Source organism: Oryza sativa, chromosome 2, assembly GCF_034140825.1.
Source record: "Oryza sativa Japonica Group chromosome 2, ASM3414082v1".
Lineage (NCBI taxonomy): Eukaryota > Viridiplantae > Streptophyta > Magnoliopsida > Poales > Poaceae > Oryza > Oryza sativa.
The window spans coordinates 18,112,010-18,130,243 of NC_089036.1; the positions used below are offsets into that span (position 1 = coordinate 18,112,010).

At 41.8% G+C, this 18,234-nt stretch overlaps 1 pseudogene; it reads right to left on the reverse strand.

Moving 5' to 3' along the window:
• Positions 1 to 13,991: 13,991 nt before the first annotated feature.
• Positions 13,992 to 17,049, reverse strand: LOC136355255 (uncharacterized; annotated as a pseudogene).
• Positions 17,050 to 18,234: the final 1,185 nt, after the last annotated feature.

Here is an 18,234-nt window from a genome sequence, read left to right on the forward strand (position 1 = left end):
AGCTTGATTGTCTAGATATTGTCCTCCTTTTCATACTTATAGCTGCATCAGTTAAGTTTGATATTATGAGTTGTGATTAGAATCTCAATCTCTAGCCCGCTTATTGGTTGCTGATTAGGGTAGTATCGGACTTTCAGCCAATCTTGCCTGATTTAACTACTTTTTATCCTATATGCTTGATTGACATGTTAAATCTGCCCTTTACGTTAAGATCTTGCTGCATTTAAGTATATTAAGCTTTTGTTTAGTATATTCTACTTGCTTTAATATCTTAATATAGAGTGGTATCGGAGTATTAGCCGATACATGCTAGATCTATCTGATCGGCTATGCTATGAACGTATATAGTCTCATTATTAATATATATTTCGATCTAAGTGATTTATACTGCCTCGGCATGGCGACGGATCTATCCCAATCACTTGATTTAAGTATATATCGATATAAAGATTATATATTGGTAATATCTGCAGCCGATCGAGTAGATTCAGTCCTTTCTTATTTATTAATGACTGCCGATCGATGCATATACGACATCGGCTCAAAGATAAATGATATGTCATCGGCACCTCGCCGATCGGCTATCATTTATAGATTTAACTGCGATTTATTTATCAAATCAACTGGCACGCTCATACATTCGAAGGCGAGCTTTGGACCTGCACTGGAGTTAAGCAGATCTCCCAGGCCTTGTGTTTTCTGTCAACACGCTTTTGGCACACCTGGTGGGACATTTAAGAAGTCAGCCAACAATTCTTCCTCATGGCCGAGAAACCACCACCATCCCCAGCTAGCCCAGGCTCTGTTAAGGAAAAGATGCTGAAATTAGGGTTGGCTGACGTCAATGAAGGAAATGTCGTGCCGATCGATCCAGAAAAATTCACACCTGAGCAGAAGAAAGAGTTTGAAGCAATGTTGCAGCAAGCACGGGATCAGTGCTTGAACTCATTCATGCAGACCCGCAAGGGGACACTTGTTCAGAAGTACAAAATAAAAGTGGTTGCTGATGATCCGGGGACCAGTTCTTCTAAGGATGGAGATGGGAAACAAGCTCCAGACGGCTCGGCTCAGCTGAGTAACAAAAGTGCTACCGACAGCTCTCTAGGAAATCAAGGTGACAATTCTCAAGGAGTCCATGGAGTGCAAGGTGACGGGGTGCATGGAGTTCAAGGTGGTGGTGCCCGAGGGTTGCAAGGAGGGGATCTTAATCAGAATAGTGATACGACACTGTAACATACCCAAAATTCTAGGACTTAAAAATTTGTTGTCAAAATTGTTAGAAGATAACTTCTCCAATTTTGAGAGCCAAAAATTTCCGTTTTAATTTAGGTGATGACCAACTTAAACCATTGCATGATTAAAATTTGAGAACAAAATAAAACCTTTTCATTCCCAGCATTAGACTAGAAATGTCATCAAGCATTTGAGCATACATGTGCATAATGCATGCCTAGGCTTGAGTCCATTGTGCATTTGGTTTTGGTATCGCTTTTCATAATAGATCTCATGAGCATAAACTAAAAGGGTTAAAACTACTAAACAAAACTATAGTTAATATTGGGTGATAACATGTGGACTTAATATTAAATTCTAATATCATTTTCTCAGCCCAAAAGAAGTTTAATGTAAACCCTATAATAGTATTAGATGCAATTATGAAGTAGGAACACATATTCAAAGAAAGGTTATTCTAATTCTTTAGAATAATCTATGCAAGATAAAATCATGGAAAAATTTATGTAAACTATGTTTAGCTCAAGCAATTCACTATAATATTGGTACAGGTTAATAACTAAGTTTAATACCACAAATTAATCAGTCAAAGCAGACAACTAAAATAAATCAAATTAAACTTTAATCGGCTAAAGCGATACTTCATCCAAAAGTATATTTAACTGCACATAAGTGAATATAGAAAATAATTTATTCAAATACTAGATTATTTATCATGCCTAAATATAATTTTTCTAGAATTTTTCTCCTCTGTTTAAGCCTCCTAAAAATTCAATCTAGATTTCTAATAGCCCTTCTTTGTTTAATTTCTGTGAGCAATCTACCCATTATTTTTAAGTGCAACCAAAGAAAATGGAATCTACGTGTAATCATTTACCTCCAGTAAAATCAACACTAATTAATTTGATCGACACATTAAATTATGGAGTTACAAATTTAGAGGAGAAAATAATTCCGAAAATTAATCTAAAAATCAAGTTTACCCAGTCTTCTACCCATATCTCTCTCCCTAGCCTAGTTTCCATCGAGTTGGCCCCACTTGTCAGTGCCTTAGGCTAGCTTTAGCCCTGTCCATCACTTCCTCCACTGCTCCAGCCGAGAGAGGGAGAGATTGAGTGAGCCGACGCGTGGCCACAACGTGTCGTCGATCTCGGTTTCCCTTTTCTCGCTCTCTACTCCTCCCAGACGCGTCGCCATTCTCCATTCAACACTCAGAGCTAAAGAAACCGAGGGAGGAGGTTCTCTGCCTCTCCATCGCTCCAAACCTTGCCGCCGGCCATGGAGACGACGACCATCGCCATCTCCATTTGAGTCAAGGTCACCTCCATCTCTTTCGCGTTCCCATCTCTCCACACAATGCCGAGCATTTCCTCTTTTGACCTAAACCCCTCTCGTGCAGTGCATCGCCGGGAACGCAAGCCACGCCGACAACGCCCTGGAGCACGCACCGGAGCGCCGCCGCTTCAACCATCGTCGTCGTCCGGCCATTCTCGACCACCTCGGAGCAAGCCGCTGCGCCATCGTCATCGCCTCAACCTCCTCTTCAATACGCCTCAAGAACCCCAGCTGGAGATGTGAAGGACTCGGAGAACGCATCTTTTCTTCACCGGCGCCAATCTAGAATCGCCTCCGCCGTCATCGTCGATTACCGCTGCCTCGGTGAGCCATTGTTCGATTCCTCGCACATACACCATCTCCTTGACCTCACAAACCTTGTGCATGCTTGCTTGTAGCAGCTCATGCGAGCCGTCGTCGTTCACCCGAGGAGGAGTGCCGTCGCCGAGCCGTTCCACAAGTCACCACTACCGCCAAGACCTTGACAACCCTAGCTCGACCCATGGTGAGCATTCTGAAGGCTAGAAGACCACATGCATGCATCCTTTTTGTTCGGAATCGACTTCCATCCACACATGCGCTTTCACCCCAAGAACCACCGCCGCTCACACTCGCCATTGGCGCTACTCCAATGTCCCCTAACCAAGAAAACTAGAGGAATGGAATCGCAAGAACATGCTCTTCATTTATCTTTTAACCCCAACTCCAACCGAGCCACCAATCGCCGCCGGTGAACCCGGGATCGAGCTCAGCCATGGCTGCTCTGCCTCTGTGCGTGTGAAAAAGGAGTCAGGGACTTCATTTTGAGAATTTAAATAACTATAAGGTTCATTACGTAATGTTCCCAATCAATGACATATGGACCTAGGACTGCGGGTTGAGTTCCTGAAACCCTAGGGGCCTTTTTGCATATTGGCCTGATACTGACAGGAGAACCCCATGAGTTTAAAATCTGAAAAAAAATGTAAAAAGATAATACTAAAAGTTTTGTATTTTCAACAGGAAAGCATGTAAACTTATAAAATCCATAACAAATTGAAAACAACTCATTTTAGAAAATCCATAACAAATTGAAAACAACTCATTTTAGAGTAAATCAAATTTCTGTGAACTCACCAAATCATGAACTTTAGAGTTATTGCATAAAACTACATTCACTGTACAAACTTTGTCTCTAAAATTGGTCTAAGATAAATCATACATAAAGCATACACAAACTTATAAAATACATAGAAAATTCATCTCAACTCATTTTGAAACAAACTCAAAAAAACTGCAGATTCATCATCATGCACTCTCTGATTAGGTGAAATAAAAGTAATTACTTACTTTGCATCAAATGCCTCTAAAACTATTATCTCTATAATGATTAGTTTTAGATAAGCTAAACTTTAGAAATTCATGTAGAACCCAATTTAGCTTCAATTTGAATAAACTTAAGTTCTGTAGGATCACCAAAACACGTATTTCCATGTTATGAAATAAGATTATATACTTACTGTGTGTAGTAAAAGTCTCTAAATATTCATAAAAGGATTTACTAACATAGAGCAACCTTTAATTTGGCAAAACTTGTAGAAAATTCATTTTTAGTCCAAATGAAATGAACAAAGTTTCCATAGAACTAGCAAATAGTTATCTTCAACATAGTAAAATAAAATTTGGCACCTTTTGTAGAGAACATAGATCAAAACCTTAACTTAGTGAAATAAGAATTTAAACACATAGTGTTGTTTAAGTAATACATAAACATGTATAAGTATATATACACTTTAGGTCTAATTAAACCTAAACAAAAACTTGATTGACCAGTAAAGCCATAGTTCCATCCTCATCCACTAAAACTTAGAAGAACTTAGCTCATATGACAATTTCTAGGTTAATATAATATATTGCTAGTTTAGATTAGAGCATCTCTAGCGTATAAAATATGAACCATAGTAGTAAAGACCATAAACATGTGAAATAAAAATGTTTTAGTTAACCAAATTAGTCCTTTTATTCAACTTAAACAGGAAGTAGCATGTTCTGAACCTACAAATTGAGAGTCATGCACATATAAAACACTATATGCCTAAAACACGTTGTAACTTGTAAAATCTATAAGAAAATCATTATAACTCCAAAAATTGTGAAACCAAAGGTGTTAGTCTTAGAAAACACATCTCCACACTCCTGTCAAGTCTAATATAATAGAAATCACTTGACAAAAGTATTTTATAACACTACCTAAGACTATACTACTATAAACCGATAAAACTTCTAAAAATTCATAACTCCCTAATGGAATAAGATAAAATAAAAATTCTTTCACCTAAATTCATTTTAGATCAGTACCAAACCACTGTGCATAAATAATGCATTTTAGAGCATTTTGGATTTTTAGCTCTTTCGGTGTTTAATTGCATATCGTGTCCTTTATCTAGATAATTGCATAATCGGTGAAGGAGTGGATTAGGTGCTAACATTTCTCTGATCAAGGCAAGTTTTCTCCTCCCATCCTTTGAACACATTGAATCCCATGATTTGAGGAATGAAAATGTTTGTTTGCAAAGCTGCATGTGAACTTAGATTATATCGGTATTTAAAATTGGGTTATGGTAGTTATGACCTATTTGCTGCATACCCCACCTTGAATAATTGATCCTCTTGCTGTTTGAACCCCTAGAAATGGTTAGAGTACACTCTTTGTGCTCAAATGGGTTTATATATGCTCTATTTGTAACTACTTGCTTAGCCATGCTTAGAACTATGCAAATGCTCATTCCATCTATAATTAAAATATGATTTTGATATATGAACCTTTGCTGGAATAAAATGAATATGATGGGTATTTGCGAACTAAAATGTGTAAAATGTGATTTTATACTTGGGCGGCAAGTGGTGTGCATATGGTGTTAGTTGCATACCGATAGGGGGAGTGTTTGCCCAAGTCCATAAGGACCGAACTTGTGTCACCCATTTAAAGTTATTCGTACATCCACATGTGCTAGTATGGGATGGCCTAAGCTGAGTAATCTATTTAGGACTAGCCTTGCATTCTGGTAGGCCGGTGTGTATGAGTTCGTATAATTCAGAGGAGCTTCCTATTTACCCCGACGTGGTAGTTTAGGTGACTAAGTGTGTCCAATACAACGGTATTGTGCCACGTGGTGGGTTCCTGTCGTGTCCGCCATCACGGCGTTAAGTTTAAGGCGTGGGCCCGTCACTTAACGGTTCTAGGTATATTCCAAAGTATGCCTAGGATGGAGGAACACGTATCGTGCTGGTGCAAGGCTAGGCTCTAAGTAGTGTAAAGGCTTCGTTATGACCTCTAGATCACATTCAACATGAAGAGTGTGGTGGAGTCTTGCAAACTCAAAACAAACTAGAGAGTTCATATCATGTGGGTAAAGTTGTACAAACTCTGCAGAGTTCTTTAAACTAATCGATTAGCCGTGCTCACGGTCATGAGCGCTTTGGTGATGTGTCATGTGTATAGACTATGTTTTAAAAATGTGATCATGTGACATTGGTTTGAAATGGATAAATGTGTTGAGTTGTGTGTGTGGTGATACATTATGACTTATTGTTAAGTATGGCAATAAGAGATTGATTATGATGGAATTATGAAGAAGTTAATAATGAAACTTAAAACTTGTTTTGTTAATTGAAGCATCAACTTCTTTACAAAAGAATTGCGAAACAAAACTTGCTTTATGCTGAACATGAACTACATATTGCCTTCCTTTGAATATATGCCTTACATGTAGTATGGTAGGATTGACTTGTGCTTGCCAGTACATTAACTTGTTTAATGTACTGACTCTTGCTGTTGATATAACCTTTTGTTTGCAGGTTTAGACTTAGTCTTTGAATGATGCGGGTCCTGATTGCTTCTTCTAGGATGAGAACTTAATGGGGTAAACCCCTAGTCGGTGTGCTTGTGATTGGGTAGTCAAGCTTCCATTGTTCTCTAATAAGCCTATTTGGCCGGTCGGCCTATGTAATTATTAAGTTGTTGTAAGTCTTAAGTTTCTTTCATCTTAGTTGTGTTTGCTATGTATAATCATGCTTAAGATGAAAGTGTGAATCTAGTGCACATCCTGGGAACTAGATTCACATGAGTATGAGTTAGGAATATTTGAGAGGTTGTAGATCTTTAGCCATTTTTGTCAAGTCTCCTGAATGTGTAACGCATCTGGTCGCTGCCTTCGAGTGGTTTGACGGGCACATCTCAGGCTGAAGTTGACTGGCAGGCTAAGGGCCCAGCAATGTCTCCAATATTCCTCTCTCGAGGCGTCGGATGTTTCATTATGCTTGTTGGATGACTTGAATTATTCACTTCATCTCTCAAATATAATGGAAGATCCGGAGAGCCTACGACAGACACAAGGTTTTTTCAGTAATTTCCAAGATCGGGTCGACTACGCTGTGCATCATGTTTTGATCAATCAATCTGGGGTGTTAGTCAAGACCTTATCAAACATGATGAAGTCCATAGCCGATGGTTCAATAGCTGAGCATCAGGCTGCAGGCCCGGTTTATTTGCAAGGAGGTGTCTTTCCAAATTATCGGTCTTTGATTACCGATGTTCAGCCATCAACTCAGGCGGTTCCCTCTGTTGCACCAACATCTCAGCCGAAGGCACTGGCGTCAATTCCCCTACCTGTTCCGTCAGCAATGGCGCCAGGCCAGCCAGTGAACCCTCAGTTGTTAATGAGAGAGCAGCCACAGCATGGTGGGCAGGTTGCGAATCGGCTGACCCAAGATCAGGTTGCTGCCACGTTTCTGCCGCCTCAACCTATTGTTGATCCAATACAGCAGCATCCGATTCAGCAGACACCCCCAATTCAGCAGGTTGTGCAACCAATCCAGCAACAGGTCATGCAACCAGTTCAGCAAACACCACCAAGGCAGCAGCCTCTGCAGCCGACTCAGCAGACGCTGTTAAGACAGCAAATCGTTCAGCCGATCCAGCGCCAAGGTTCAATAGGTGCATCGGCCGGGTTTGCAACGCCTGGTGGTCAGCCTGTGCAACAATTTTTAAATCAAGTTGTCCCAGAACACTTGGTTCACCACGTACAGCCGGATGGCACAGTAATACCTCAAGTTGTTCCTGAGCATTTGGTACGTAATATCCAGCCGAACCTTCATAATTACTAAGGGGTAACTTGAATTACCAATATCAACCTCCTTCCCTGCAAGCCCAATATCAGCCAGGGGGATTGGCTCAACCTCAGTTTGCGCCTCAATACGGTCAGTTCGAGCCCGTGCAGCAACAGTCATAAGGGGTAGCTCAGCAACGACCGTGGGCTGATGTGATTGCTGACGTAATGAGGGAACAATTTGGGCTTAAACCAAAAGAGACAGGAAGCTTGTATCGGCAGCCTTACCCTGAGTGGTTTGAGAGAGTTCCTCTTCCCAATCGGTTCAAAGTTCCGGACTTCTTCAAATTTTCAGGACAAGATGGTGTGTCAACTTATGAGCACATTAGCCGATTCTTAGCTCAGTGTGGTGAAGCATCGGCTGTAGACGCTCTGAAGGTTAGGTTATTCCGGTTATCTTTGTCTGGATCGGCTTTTACTTGGTTTTCTTCTTTGCCGTATGGGTCGATCAATAGCTGGGCCGATTTGGAGAAGCAATTCCACAGCTATTTCTACAGTGGGGTTCATGAGATGAAATTATCTGACTTGACAGCGATTAAGCAGCGGCATGATGAACCTGTGCACGAGTATATTCAGAGATTCAGGGAGATGAGGAACAAATGCTTTAGCTTGAGTTTAACTGATGCCCAGTTAGCCGATTTGGCTTTTCAGGGTACGATTGCTCCGATTAGGGAGAAATTCTCGTCTGAGGACTTTGATAGCTTGTCACATCTGATACAGAAAGTAACCTTGCATGAGCATAGGTCCGCAGAAGTTAGGAAAAACTCTAAGAAGGTTAATCATGTTTGTCCGTACATGTATGGATCGGATGATGACGAGGACGATTCTGAAATAGCTGCAGCCGAGTGGGTGAGGAGTAAAAAGGTCATACCATGCCAATGGGTAAAAAGTTCTAGAAAAGAGGAGAAGTATGATTTTGATATTACTAAAGCCGACAAGATCTTTGATCTGCTACTCCGAGAGAAGCAAATTCAACTTCCTGCTGGTCATACAATCCCATCGGCTGAGAAATTAGGCAAAAAGAAGTATTGCAAATGGCATAATTTTGGGTCCCATTCTACTAACGATTGCAAGGTTTTTAGACAGCAGATTTAGGTGGCCATTGAGGGAGGCAAGATTAGGTTTGATGATTCCAGAAAGCCGATGAAGGTCGATGGTAATCCTTTTCCTGTTAATATGGTGCATACAGCTGGCCAAACAGCCGATAGGGCCCGTGCAAGGGGTTTTCCGGTGAATTCGGCTAAGATTATCAACAAATATCAGAAGAAGTATGACAAGCAGCAGGAGAAGCATCATGAGAAATACGATGATGGTTTTGATCCTCATTGGGGTTGTGAGTTCTTTAGATTCTGCTGGAATGAAGGTATGAGGTTGCCATCTATTGAAAACTGCCCTGGGTGCAGTGATATCGTCGAGAACTCAAGCCGATCATATGATAGGGGCAATCGGCTAAGGCAGACAAGAGTTTCTGTTCATCAAAGATTGGGTCCAGTAAATCAAGATCATGGCCAAAAGGACCATGTAATCAGGAATAATCAATGGTGTCCTTCTGGTATTTTCACGAAGAATCAGAAGAGAAGGGTTCAATGATTGAGGAACAGGGAGCGCCTTCAAGAGGCTGAACAAGAAATTAATCATCGGCTGAAGAAAGCAAAGCCAAGGCAGGAGTGGCGTGTTAAGAATCAGGTTCCTGCAGTCGATGATGTTGCAGCAGTTGAGGCAAAAAGGTAGGCAAAAGGGAAGAGTGTTGTGACGGCACCGGTTAACATGGTCTTTACCCTGCCAGCCGAATTCGGGATCGACCAAGCCAATGTTGACGAGGTGGAAGAGGAATCGACTAAGTTGGTTCTGTCACTAGAACAGGCAGTGTTCGAGAAACCCGAGGGGACAGAGAATCGGCATCTTAAACCATTGTATATAAACGGCTACGTCAATGGAAAGCCGATGTCTAAAATGATGGTTGATGGTGGGGCCACGGTAAATTTAATGCCCTATGCTACGTTTAGGAAGTTGGGTAGAAATGCCGAGGATCTCATCAAGACAAACATGGTGCTCAAAGATTTTGGTGGCAATCCATCAGAAACCAAAGGTGTTCTAAATGTGGAGCTGACAGTCGGCAGTAAGACTATTCCTACCACGTTTTTTGTCATCGATGGGAAAGGTTCTTACAGCTTGTTGCTTGGGAGGGATTAGATTCATGCCAATTGTTGCATTCCTTCAACTATGCATCAATGTTTGATTCAGTGGCAAGGCGACAAAATAGAGATCGTGCCAGCCGACAAGTCAGTTAATGTTGCCAGTGCTGATTTAGCTCTTTGGGAGATGGATAGCCTTGATTGTTTATCTGGAAAAGTCTGGGATAGAGATTTTCTAAAAGTGTCCGATTCTGATATACAGCCAATTGAAGATGGAGAACCCAAGCTATTACTTTGAGGGCGTCGTGGAGGGTTCAAGTGTCTACACTACGGACACGGTAGATGATCTCGATGACAAGCATGGTCAAGGTTTCATGTCGGCCGATGATTTGGAAGAAGTGGACATAGGTCCAGGCGATCGGCCCAGGCCGACATTTATTAGTAGGAACTTATCTCCAGAGTTTAGAACCAAGCTGATAGAGCTCTTAAAAGAGTTTAGAGATTGCTGAGCTTGAGAGTATTATGAGATGCCTGGACTCAGCCGATCGATTGTTGAACATCGGCTACCTATCAAACCAGGGGTTATGCCACATCAATAACCTCCGAGGAGATGCAAGGCCGACATGCTTGAACCGGTCAAGGCTGAGATTAAAAGATTATATGATGCTGGTTTTATTCGTCCTCGCCGATATGCTGAGTGGGTTTCTAGTATAGTTCCTGTTATCAAGAAAAACAGCAAGGTCAGGGTATGCATTGATTTCCAAAATTTGAATAAGGCCACCCCAAAAGATGAATACCCAATACCAGTAGCCGATCAACTAGTTGATGCTGCTTCGGGACATAAGATTTTGAGTTTTATGGACGGAAACGCAGAATACAATCAAATTTTTATGGCCGAAGAAGACATTCATAAGATAACTTTTAGGTGTCCTAGTGCAATCGGCTTATTTGAATGGGTTGTCATGACTTTCGGCTTGAAGAGTGCTAGAGCTACATATCAAAGAGCCATGAATTACATATATGACGATCTAATCGGCTGGTTGGTTGAAGTCTACATTGATGATGTGGTTGTTAAGTCCAAAGAAATAAAGGACCATATAGCTTATTTGAGGAAGGTTTTCGAGAGAACCAGAAAATATGGTCTGAGGATGAATCCGACAAAATGTGCTTTTGGTGTATCGGCTGGCCAGTTTTTGGGATTTCTTGTCCATGAGAGGGGGATCGAGGTAACTCAAAGGAGTGTTAATGCGATCAAGAAGATTCAGCCTCCAGAGAATAAGACAGAATTACAAGAGATGATCGGCAAGATTAATTTTGTTAGAAGGTTTATTTCTAATTTGTCTGGAAGGTTAGAACCTTTTACACCATTGTTTAGATTGAAAGTCGATCAACAGTTTACTTGGGGGGCAGAGCAGCAAAAGGCTTTGGACAATATTAAGGAATATCTTAGCTCTCCTCCTGTTTTGATTCCTCCACAGAAAGGAATACCGTTTAGGTTATATTTATCGGCTCGGTCTTGATTCAGGAATTGGAAGGGAAGGAATGAGTTGTATTCTATCTCAGTCGTCGGCTCTTGCATGCTGAAACTAGATATTCCCCTGTGGAGAAGTTATGCTTGTGTTTGTATTTTTCGTGTACAAGGTTGAGGCATTATCTACTGTCCAACGAGTGTACTGTTGTATGCAAGGCCGATGTTGTCAAGTACATGCTATCGGCTCCAATATTGAAAGGAAGGGTTGGAAAGTGGATATTTTTCTTAACCGAGTTTGATCTTCGGTATGAGTCGCCGAAGGCGATTAAGGGACAAGCTATAGCTGATTTTATTGTGGAACATCGTGATGATTCAATCGGCTCTGTTGAAATAGTGCCATGGACTTTATTCTTTGATGGATCGGTGTGTTCTCACGGTTGTGGTATCGGCCTAGTTATAATTTCCCCTAGGGGGGCATGTTTCGAGTTTGCTTATACTATTAAACCGTATGCGACTAATAATCAAGCTGAGTATGAAGCAGTGCTCAAAGGGTTGCAATTACTCAAGGAAGTTGAAGCCGATACCATTGAAATCATGGGGGATTCTTTGCTAGTAATCAGTCAATTGGCAGGAGAGCATGAATGCAAGAATGATACATTAATGGTTTATAATGAGAAGTGCCAAGAACTAATGAAGGAGTTTCGGCTGGTTACTTTAAAGCAATTCTCTCGAGAACAAAATATTGAAGCTAATGATTTGGCCCAAGGGGCATCAGGATATAAGCCGATGATCAAAGATGTTAAGGTTGAAATTGCAGCAATGACAGCTGATGATTGGAGGTATGATGTGCATCAGTATTTGTGTAATCCGTCTCAATCGGCTTCTAGGAAATTGCGATATAAGGGATTAAAGTATACTCTGTTGGATGGTGAGCTATATTATCGGACGATTGATAGTGTTACTTAAGTGTTTGGGTGCCGATCAGGCTAAAGATGCAATCGGCGAAGTTCATGAAGGAATTTGTGGTACTCATCAATCGGCTCATAAGATGAAGTGGTTACTTCGGCGTGCAGGGTATTTTTGGCCGACAATGCTAGAGGATTGTTTCAGATATTATAGGGGGTGTCAGGATTGTCAGAAGTTTGGGGCAATTCAGCGAGCTCCGGCATCGGCTATGAATCCTATTATTAAGCCATGGCCATTCCGAGGTTGGGGAATTGATATGATCGGTATGATAAACCCACCATCGAGTAAAGGACATAAGTTTATATTGGTGGCGACTGATTATTTCACCAAGTGGGTGGAGGCGATTCCTTTGAAGAAAGTTGATTCTGGGGATGCAATTCAATTCGTTCAAGAACATATAATCTACCGTTTTGGTATTCCTCAAACTATTACAACTGATCAGGGGTCAATCTTCGTGTCTGACGAGTTTGTTCAGTTTGCCGATAGCATGGGTATCAAATTATTGAATTCTTCACCTTATTATGCACAAGCTAATGGGCAAGCTGAGGCGTCTAATAAAAGTTTGATCAAATTAATTAAGCGGAAAATTTCTGATTATCCTCGGCAGTGGCATACTCGGTTGGCCGAAGCGTTGTGGTCTTATAGGATGGCTTGTCATGGATCGATCCAAGTCCCTCCTTGCAAATTTGTTTATGGGCATGAGGCTGTTTTGCGGTGGGAGGTTAGAATCGGCTCTCGAAGAACGGAATAACAAAACGATTTAACAGCTGATGAGTATTACATCCTTATGTCACGATTGCGAGCCCTTGCAAAGGTTACCAAGGATAAGGAACGTATTGCTCGGCATTATAATAAGAAAGTGGTACCTAAGGATTTTTCGGAAGGAGAACTTGTATGGAAATTGATTGTGCCGATTGGTACTCGTGATAGTAAATTCGGCAAGTGGTCGCCGAATTGGGAAGGACCGTTCCAAATTTATAAGGTTGTGTCTAAGGAAGCATATATGTTGCAAGGGCTTGATGGTGAAGTCTATGGGCGAGTGCCCAATGGCAAATATTTGAAGAAATATTACCCAAGTGTTTGGGTTAACGCATGATCGGCTAGTATTGCCGATGCATGACAGCCAATGTGTTTGCATCGCCTTGAGATGGCCGATATTGTTATATCGCCCTTAGTTGTTTTTTCAAGAGGTAATCGGTTGTGATTTGCCGATGTACAATGGCCGATATTGTTATATCGCCCTTAGTTGTTTTTCATGGTGTAATCGGTTGTGATTTGTCGATGTACAATGGTCAATATTGTTATATCGCCGTTAGTTGTTTTATAATTTTATCAATGCTTTTGTCATTGTAAAATTAGGGGGGCACATATATATCAAAATGCAAGAATCAAAATTCAAGACAAAAATGCAATGCAAATTTTTTGAGGCAATTTTTTTGAGCGAATTTTAAAAGTCATATTAATCGGCACAAAGGATTGTCAAGACAATAAAGTACTAGAGCATCTTAGCTGATTACAAAAAATTTCTGAGTCCTATTACACAAAGTTATTGAGAGAAGTATCGCTGGATAGCCAAAATAGCCCTTTGCCTGATTTTTTCTACTTCTTCAATAGCTTGGGCATCTTGAGCATCAGTTCCAGAGATGACTTTCAGAGACTTGGTTAGGTCAGCAACATTCTTGATAGCCGATTTGAGCCTTGCTTTTATTCTTCAATTGATTTTGGGAGATCGGCTAGCTTTTTGTGTTCTATATCTAGCTCGGCATTGCATTCTTCAAGTTGCACCAAGAGCTCAATTTTGTGAGCTTCGAGCCAGTCAATATTGGATTTGATCGGACCTTCAGATAGCTGATCAAGTTTGGTTTTTTCTTCATGCACAAGCTGCCGATTAGCTTGGATTGTGGCCTCAATCTCTTTGCGATCACGGCGTTCGGCTAGTCTTAGCTTGGCTTTTTCCAGCTTGAACTGATGTTGCTCGAGATAAGCGGCTGGAGTTAGGACATCGGCCAGATCTTCGGGAATCAGAGCTTGAACTTCATGTAGCCTTGTCCTAATTGACCCACAGTCAACTACCAAATTGTCTAAAGAAGAGGCTTCTAGCCGATGAGAAATGTCTTCAAGTGTTTTTCTCACATCATCGAATAGGGGAGCTAGGGCTTTGCTTGAAGTGTCTTCTTCTGCTTCGTCAAGGTAATCTCTGATGTCAAAAGAGAAGAGATCAGCTAGTGCCTGTAGAGACAATTTCGGAAAGAATAAGAGCTGGGTAAATTATAGCCGATCTAATTGTTGAGACAAAGGGAAACTTACTGGAATAGCAGGAGCAGCTGGTTGTTCTTCCTCTTCGACGTGATGACTCCCCACAGCTGATGGAGTTTGATCACTTGAAGATTGCTGTACAGGAGGAGAAGGAGGAGGAGGCTGCGAAATAGACAAGTGTTATATAGAATCGGTTGAGATTGATTAATTAAAAGGATTAAGGACATCTTTCTGGTGGAACCGATTTAACAATTGTTGCTGCTGTTTTTTTTCTTCACAGCAGTTTTCTTCTTCTGCAACCACAAAGTCTATGGGTAATTAGCTGAAGAGTGAGGTAATTTCAGAAGAAGTCAGAGAAAGGTACTTACTCTTGTAAAATGAACGGGGGCAGAAGGAGTTGGAGGCGTTTGCTTGGGTGAAGCCGATGGTGTTCTTTCTATGTCACTCATTTCGGCTACAGCTTGGTCAACATCTTCATCAATTTCCTCTTCATCTAAAGCTTGTTCAATAGATGGATCCAAGGCGGGCAGATCATCAGTCGACATATCAGTTGGTTGTGGTTGAGTTTTCTTGAATTTGGTCTTTTTCTTTGGAGCCAAGGATAAGGTACTCATGGCTGATGATCTGGTTTTCCTTTTCTTGCCTGCGTCGGCTGGTTCCCTAGTTAGGCCGTGAAGGAGAGTTGAAGTCTTGGGGGCATGGTAGCCGATGAAAGGGGGAGATAGTCCACCTCCATTCGGAATTAGATCTGAAGCATATTCAATGTTCTTGACACTGTTACTTTGATGAGGAGGGGAGGACTCTGTTGTCTGCAAAACAGGAGTAAGAGGTCAGTCAAGTAATGAATCGGCTAACTGGTTATGCAATTTAGTAATGACAAAGTTTACCGGGGCATGATGTCAGGGAATAGATCTGTCACATACATTGAAGCCGATTGATGAAATAGATGCAGCTTCCATTCGCCCCACCATCTATCAAAGTTTTTGCTTCTAAATCTTGCCAACTCAATATTATCAATACTGCCCAGAGGGGGTCCTGGTAGGTTAAGTAGCCGATCCATCATTAGAGTGGAAGTGATTTGTCCTCGGCACTGAATCTTGTCGGCAAAGAATAAGCCGATTGGGAGTTGGCCCAATCCAAGTTGTCTGGCCGAGCTCATTGGGTGATAAAACTCGTAAGAGACTTGGATGTTTCTTCCTTGGTGAATACCGACAGGGAGGATGCATGGGCTGATTGCAGCTATAAGAATTTCTCTGGATTTTTGGAATTTTTTATGGTTAATATCTTCAAATCTAAAGTCTAATGGAAGTTCAAGGTCTGCTGAGTCTTCGTAGGGAAACCAGATTCGTGCATCTTTCTTAAAACCTTCGTAGAAGCTGCAGAACCAGTCCTTGAGTAACTCAGCCGATAGCTTCGCTCCAGCATCGGTTGGTGTGGATGCATATTCTCCATATGACATGCATCTGCGATGGGTGCGCTCTTCTCCATCATCTTCCACAATCGGCTCTGGCAATGGGAATTCAGCTTCTGTCACAGAGGGCCGATTGACAACCTTCATGACTACCAGGTTTAACCAAGTTTGCAGCAGCCACCATGGTCCACCTGCTCCAACTATTGAGCCGACGGCTATTTTAGCCGATGCATTGTTCAACATCTGGTACAGATAGCCGAGAAGGATTTTGCCCAAAGGAAATTCTTTCTTTGATTCTAAGGCTTCGGCTACGAATTGCCAGTTGGTTGTAGAGCAACAACTGGATCCACAGAAGAGGAATTTTTCCAGCCAAATAAGCAAGAAAGCTACATGCTCTCGAGGGGTAACAGACCCTTGGCCCATATATGCCGCCACATAGCCAGACCAGCCACCTATGCTTTTGGTCTTGAAGTTGAATTGGTTCTTGGTGTTCATGCTCATAGGGTTAGCCGATGAAGTTACATCTAATCCAGTAATCATGGTGATGTCAATTAAAGTTGGAGTCATCGGCCCTTGGTTGAATAAGAAAGCATTAATGGTGTTGGACTAGAAGTAGGTGGCGGCAGCCATCAGAGGTTCATCCTTAGTAGAATTGGCTATGGTGAGAGCGAGTGCTTGGCCGATTCCAATTTCATCCCAGTGAACTTTCTTACTAGCCGATACGCGTTGGTACTAGGTGGTCCAGCTCTTATCAGGAGTAGGTTTTTCGAGAGATGGCCAAGACTTGAAGGTATTCTTCCAGTGACTCAGGTTAGGGTTGGCTAGTCTAAAGGGGATCCGGTTAGTTTCACCGATGATGAAATCAGTGGGGTCGAGATTGCCGATTGGGCCAAGAAAATAGTGGTTTTTGTGTGAAAGGCTGGGAATCGCGACTAGGTTGGAAAGGTGCTGCAAATCCAAAGGAATTGGGAAGTAGAAAACAAGAGGAGAAAAGGAGAAATTGAGTTCATGCGAGGAAAAGGGAACTAGCTGGTGAGGACTTACCTCAGCGTACTCAGCCGATGGCGCAGTAGAAGGGCTGGTGGAAGACGACATCGCCGCGGGCGGAGATTTGGTTGGGAACAAAATCGCCCGGGGATCGTCTTGTGCGTCGGGGAGATCACCGGAGAGAGAGAGAGAGGGCAAAGTTGGTTTCAGTGGCAAAAACGGAGGAGGACGGTGTGAGATTTCTCGAGGGTAACGGTTAGTATTTAAAGCACGGCAGTAACGGTCGGAAAACGGCAAAGTGTGAAACTTGCTCGGAGTCGATTTACAGCAAATCTGAAACTCTATCGAATATTCCGGACTTCGGGGGCATGTGTTAACAACCAAATTTGGTAATATCGGCATCGGGAAAGAAGATTAGATCGAAGCAAAGTTGGAGGCAGAGATCGAGTTCGGAAACAGAGCAGGAATCGGCTGGAGTCCAGATCGGCTACGATTAGGATCGGCTGGGTCTGAGTCGGGCTAGGTAAGCCGATGCAGTCGATTCCGACAATGCAACATGATGTATGACATCGGGTTGAATTGAGGTGCTTCAAGGTGATTGCCGCACATGGATAGAGTCATGAGAAGGCAATTGTATCTATTAATTAGGATGTTTTATGTAATTTCATTAGAGATATGCTTGGGCAAAAGTCTGCCGCAAAGACTTATGGTATCTTAGAGTTTGTTAGAGATAGTAGTCGTGTCCGTTATGGACATATCTTGTAATTCTCGGGTATAAATAGACCCGAGCCCTATGTAACTTTTAACACACACGTTCAATACAATTTCGGCGCATCGCCACCATTTTTGCTTTAGTTTTATTTCGATGAGTTCTTGCTTTCGGGTTGAGCTGCATCGGTTTTGATCTTCAACAAGAGGTAAAACTTGTTATGGCGGCTTGTGTTTTCGGGATTAGTGCTTCCATCTTTATGACACTCTAATTTTGTTTATGTAATTCGTCGAGTTTTCATATATCCTACATAATCCTTGGCAATATCGATATCTGACCTACAATCGGCTAACATCCATCAGTAGAAGGCAGCCGATTAGGTTAAATGCCGTTGTTGACTTAGATTATATAGGATATCTACCACTCTATGACACATCCAATAGCTTGATTGTCTAGATATTGTCCTTCTTTTCATACTTATAGCTGCATCAGTTAAGTTTGATCTTATGAGTTGTGATTAGAATCTCAATCTCTAGCCCGCTTCTTGGTTGCTGATTAGGGTAGTATCGGAGTTTCGGAGTTTC